This window comes from Poecilia latipinna, unplaced genomic scaffold, assembly GCF_001443285.1.
Source record: "Poecilia latipinna isolate Pla-1442-1.1 unplaced genomic scaffold, P_latipinna-1.0 Scaffold599, whole genome shotgun sequence".
Lineage (NCBI taxonomy): Eukaryota > Metazoa > Chordata > Actinopteri > Cyprinodontiformes > Poeciliidae > Poecilia > Poecilia latipinna.
In genome coordinates, this window is record NW_015113215.1 from 541,575 (window position 1) to 548,215 (window position 6,641).

Sequence of the window (6,641 nt, forward strand, 5' to 3'; positions counted from 1 at the left end):
CTGCCAGGAGAGGATGGATGTCCCAAGAGACACAAAACTCACAAAGACTAAACCCCATCACCGGACACTAATTACTGACCCGTTTCTTATGTTTCTTTTGTTTTTTTTTTACGGCAATGAGAAATTTACATTCCTGATAGGAATGCTATCGTTATAATTCTTTTCTGTTCATGGTACAAATGACTTCAGTAGCTTTAAATGACTATATTTAGTGCTGTACTTTGATTTCATTGAATCAAACACATCCCTCCATCGCTAGAATGGAGTTAAATGTTACTCCCAAAAGCTGCACATCAAGGCCATATTTGTTTTTGGTTCTCATTAAAAAGCTTCTGAATAATTATGTTTGTCTACTATTAGGGGAAACCTGGTAAAGTTTATTGTAAATGGTTGAATTTCAGGCGCAGACCTGTCGTTTGAGCGTAGTGCCTTACATTTTTAATTAGGTTTAATATGGGTTAAAACTAATGTTTTTAGTCAATGTCTTGCTATAGATACTAGTTTTGTCCAGGTTTCAAATGTCTTAAGTTCAAAGTTGAAGACTTTTGAGGTTGTCCTGATTCTTCCTAATTCAGTCAATCGGTTTTGTGCAACGCAGAAGCAGCAAAGCAGAGCTAAAGCACACTTGTACACTAAAAACCTACTTCAGGTCATTGTGGCCTAGTGGTTCAATCATTGTATCAATCAGCCCTGAACCTTTTCTCCAGATGATATTTGTTATCATCATGTGAGCAGATGCAAATTTCGGTCAAATTTGATGATACTGATTTTGAAGTGAATGCTTGTTTTTGAATCTGCTCCCTCTATGCCAATGGTAACATAGAACTCACTTTACTTTCCATATTGACCCTGATGTTCTAGCATCTTCTGGTGGTTTCTGGATTGTTCCCATTATTGTTACCAATTTTCTTTCATCCGAAGCAATCAATCGGTGTTAAATGGGGTTCAAAGGGGAAAACAATTCAAAGCACAAAACAAAATGTTTTTAGTAATGGATAAAGCAAACAATAGTCTTTTGGAATAACCTTCCCAAAGCAATAGTGTAACCCATACTTGAAGTTGAGAAAGTCAGCTAAGAAGTCCTATCCTTCCCTAGTAACCAAGCAAGTAAAATTGCACATTTTTGATTATAAGAGTGGACAAGATATTTATTCAAGCATCATTATCACTTTGTGGGGATTAGACAAAATATAATAATGGAAAAAAAAAAAAAAATTCTAACTTGTGCATCCGCCTGCATTTCTGTTTAAATTCAGTGACGTTGTTTTCTTTCATTCTGAAAAGAAACAACTGAAAAACCTTATTAATCAAATCAAATTAATACAAAACTCTTGCTCATGATGTGTTTGCATAAAACTCTCGCTGCACTGTACTCTCACCATTCATACCTATCCTTGTATCACACAACTACTTGCCCTCCTAGCTGCTTCGAAAGGTGAAACATCGACGGCTGGGAGGATGCAGAGGTTTTTATTGTATGCTGATTGCAGAACACGAGGGCTGGAGAGGTTGACGGTGCACCTAATAGAGGTGAAGAAAGGGCAACCGCAAACCTTCTCCAACACTACCCAAAAAGATGCAACGTGATTGACTTTAAGGGGGGGGGATTGTGCAAAAAGGGATAAGATGAGGGTCAACACTGCTATAATAAATCTCCCAGGACATAAATTAGTTTTTTTGTTGAGTTTTCTGTTTCATCTCGAAGAGTAGGATTTAATGCCCCTTTTGCTGTTTTCAGTTTTTTTCTAAATCTACACGTAAAATTTTACTTGAAATAACATAAGGACAATATTATTTTTCAGTTAATAGCTACAAAAAAAGATAGAATGAGAAAACTATAAAATAATACACACATACATAACATTTAAACATTTGTGTGAGGAAATTCAAAAGGATAAAGAACAAAAAAAAAAGATTCACATTAGAAAGACAGAAACCTGCTAAAGCAATATCTTGCAGAAATTTGATTAATAGTCTACTTTTGCTTTCCACATCCATCCATCCACTTTCAATTACCTTTCAACATCATTAATTGCTTCTGGAGGAAGCACATATTGATGGTCCATCATGTGCGTGGCTGTTTGAGGCCCGACTTAGCTGACAAGTCATTTCCATTCTAGTACCCTGACCTAATCACCATATCTTATTATCATTCTCATGAAAACACTAATTACAAAGGCAGGGTGAACCTGATTTATGCTAATGGAAACGTGAATATACCACGGATGCATTAATCTAGAGTATAGGACCCTGCGCTGGTGTTAAGTGTGATTAGCATGTGATTACCATAGCATGGGTTATATCTACTGGAAGCCCTATCACTGATGGGCTGGGGGGGAAGTCTCTCCTGTCAACAGCAGGGAATGAGACTGATTTATCAGAGCAAGGGGAAATATTGTTATTAATTCAAAACAGGTCATATTGATTGTTGCATTCTAAAACAAATAACTAGTAATGAGAGAATTTTAGTTTGAAATGATGATGGCAACTTTTCTTCCTCAAGAAGGATTGGTAAATTTGTTTGATTAATTTAGCTTTGAAGGTTAAAAAATATATTAGAGCAGAAGCAGCGAAAGTGACTTGAATGTGGGGTTTCCATATAATGCTATTCTACTGACAGGGGTGATGTGGCTCTCCACCCAGGGAGGCACTCTGTGAGAGGACATTTTTGTTGTGAAGAATACAAAATTATCTGCCAGCTACTCCCTAGGGACTGGGTGCTAACTGAAGCAGTGCAAAATTTAAGCTCTCAGAAAATATGGCCGTATAGCATGGCTGGGTTGATGATGTTTAAATCATCTGGAATCTGATATTTAAATCAGATTCCAGAATTAAATCAAAGGATAGATCTTTTTTGTTTGTTTGTTTATCTGTTCTTGTTCTCGCTTTTTTGTTGATAAACCCACATGAAGCATTTTACCACTACTGTTGAAAGACAAAATTACAAGTGAGTTAAAAAAATAAAAAAATAAATAAAAAAATCTAACGAGAGACATGTAAACTAAGGCATCTTATAACTACAACTGTTTTTGTTTCTATGGAATCGCACTTACAAGAAAAAAAAACTGTAAAAGATACATTTGACGTGAAATGTTCACTCCTGTAAAATTTGACTCCTTTCTGAAGCCTGGTGACATGCCCTCTAGAGGTAGATCTATCTGCCAATGTTGAGGCTTGCTCTGGTTTATGCGCTATATAAGCAACAAATTAGCATTTCCACAGTTATCGAACAAAGTGTTACAAGGCAAGTGTAAGTTTATTTCTTTATTTAGGAAAAGTGTTATTTAATGTGAGAAAGTCTTGCCTTAAATCAAGGTGCATACACAGCATGCACCATATTCTGATGGATACTGCATAAATGCTGCGTTCCCATTGAAACATGACTCCAGATATATATATAAATAGAACCACATGCCTTAACCTCCACATTTGGCCCATGCCGACCTTTGGGATCCAACATTTAGCCTATTTCTTTTTTTTTGTTTGTTTACTGTAAACTGATCCTTAGCAGTATTTCTGTTTGTTTTGTGTAACAAATTTCCAATTACCTCCTTGAAATGAGAAAAAATATTCTAAAACCTTTTACAAATAAATACTTAAAGGTTTTTTTTTCTTATGTATACTTCTCAGACAATCAGATTATATGAGATTAAAATGGATTAACCCAGTTGATTCCCTTTTCAACAATTCTTACAAATCTTAACTCAAAATAATCATTTGTTGCAAGGTCAAAAAATATGTTTATCTTTTACTTAATAGCTGTGGACAAAAATTAGAAAGCTCTGACAGTAAGTTGGAAAAGTTTTCATTTCACAGGCAAAAGTGAATAGTTTCGCTATTGCTTTTTTTTTTTTTAACCTTTGATAAGCGTAAGTGAAACGAACGTTCAACATGCAGCATTTCCGCTCACATCACATTTACTGCATATAATATACAGGATCGTTATGTAGCATTTAATCTTGTATTAAAAAGTAATCTCCAGTCTCTCTTAATCAAAGCCCACAGATGTGCCGAGCACAACACTTCACTTTCCGGAGCATCTCCTCCGTGCCATCTGTTCCTGCGTCCAGCTTCCTCAGTGGAGCTTCCAGCAGGCATGGGATGGTGCGTTTGTTTTGGGAGCCACGCGAGTACAAAGAACAGGGGCCAACTCTCTATCCCTGCTTTGATCCATCTATTCAGTGGAGCCCAATGCTCTCCCCCCACCCCCTCTGCCCCAGCTTGCACTTGCCTGGGTGGTTGGTGTGTTGGGTTGTGCCCTGCACATGGCACTCCAGCAGAAGGAGCCTATTGACGAAAGAACAGATTGGTGTTGAGTGTACCTGATGGCCATACCCCAACTCCTCTAATCTGTGGCCCCCCTCCCTTTTCTCTCTCTCTCTCTCTCTCTTTAAGCAATGACAATCCCTGTCTCCATCTTTGTAATACAAATTGCCACTGTGTAGTTGAGTTAAGAGAGTGGCAGAAGCCATTGTTGTTTAATCTGTATCGAAAAGCAGAGGTAATGCTGAGTGTGATCCTTTTCTTAGGGAGGATTAGGGTTGGTTTCTCTCCGTTAGCCCTCTTTTGGTAAGAGGCAGGAAAACTGGGTGAAACTATAGCCAACAGGTTGAGGAAAAAAAAAAATGTGTGTGCGGAGAGTTTGTCTGCGGCTGAATTCATCTTTAGCCGAGCTGAGGGTCATCTGGCTTTAATAGGTGTTCTCAGGTGTTGGTTTTGATGTCTGCAGCTCTGTGTTGTTTGCTGTTGGGAATCAGATCCTGGCTTTCTCCTTCCCCCCTCTGCCCCGCTTCAGTCCCTCTGCACCGCAGCTAATACCACGCTCATTACGCCGCTATCGATCGGCCCTTTCTGCACACTAAAGGGCAAGGAAGTCTTATCCTCTTTTTTTTCCCTCCCCTTTGCCATTTTTTTTCCTATCCTATACCCTTTTCATAATCTGTTCTTATTTTTATTCTACAAGCCAACATCTATCCCTTCTCTGAGAATGGCATTTAAGTACCATTCTTTTCGGCTGCCTCGGTTTATACAGACGTTTGTGCAGGATGTAAAGAATTGATATTGTGAACCCCTCCTCCTCTGCTATCCGGCTCTATTACCATCCCTTCACGCTTCTTATTATCTTTTTTTTTTTTTTTTATCTTGTAAGAGATTTTGTGTCTTGTAAAATAACACCCAATTTATTATACGGATCTTTGTAGAAGTATGCAGCCTTGTGTGGGCTGAGGTTTAAACCCTCGGTGATGTCATTGAAGGGAGTCTTGAATTATGGCTCTATACAACTAGTTCACTACATACAACAGTGCAATGTGCAGGAACTGCATTAGACAAACGTGGGAAAACAGCCAAGCTGCAGATTTAATGGTTAAAGTCTGCATTGCGGATTACTGCATTCTCTCTGTTTGAAATATATAAATTTTACATTTGAATGTTTTACTATATTCAGCTAAGTAATTTACCACTCCTTCCTCTTTTTTTCCAACCCTTTTACTCCTGCTTGATGCTTTTAAGAATGTCACTATCAAATTCTCACACTTTCTTTACAGTGTAAAATACTTTTTAAAATTTTGCTGTTTTTCCTAATACAGAGACATCCTAAAAAAAAAACAACCTAAAAAACAACAGAGTCATGTTGTAGTCAGTTTAACAGAGATGTGAGTCTGATTTAAAACTGTCATCATAATGACTGACTTTTCCATTTTCATCCAATATAATATATTCCATTATAATATAATATAGACAACAGGATTTTGGAATAAAAAATATTTAAAATTAGCAATCTTGCAGTAACTTGGCAATCTGTCAAAGCAGAGATGTTAATAATGTCTGTAAGGAAAATTCTCCCCGTTGCTGCTTTTTACACAGCTTCATCCATATTATCTTTCTTCTTATATTTTTGATTCATAAATTAGCATTTTCTGTAGCTAGAGAATTCTACCCAGTTGTTTTCCTTTTAAATCAAAAGTTTCCAAATAGGTCAAAACTGTCTAAAGTTAAACTTAAAGTTTTGAAGCAAATTCGATGTAGGGCTCGGCAATTTAACGTTTTCTCGGACGCTAAAAGTATCTGAAATGTGTTTTAAGTGATGTTCAGCGCGCCAACTCAAAAGGAAACATGAAGAAAATATGCAGAGTCTTATATGAGTATTTAAACGTGTTAGCGTCACATTTCCGTTTGTCTTAATCAGTGGGTCATTTACGTTGCAATGAAACAAAGACCAAAAAACACTAAATTCAGCAAAGCTGTTTGTCTCAAAATTCAGCTTCAAAATATAGTATCTGTTAGCTTTGACTGCGTTGGGCTAATTTCTTTTGAACTGGCATGGATCGTCAACGTTAATGCACTTAGAAGGAGGAACAGTATGACAATTTTTTTTGCGCACATCAAAGAGTTCCTTCAAGACAACGGCCTTTCCTTTCTGTTGACAGAATTTATTTGCATTTCTTCTGCTGTAGTAACTCAGCAAGGGGTTGTCTGTGCTTTGACCCCGCAGCTCCCAAACCACATTGATTGTTAAACCATAATTGCTTGCATACCATACGACAGCATATTTTCTTGACTTTGCCTTCAATTCTTCCAGCTCCGTTTTTTTTTTTTTTTTTTTCTCCCCAACGTTTTTCTCCCTAATCTCCCCCAATTTT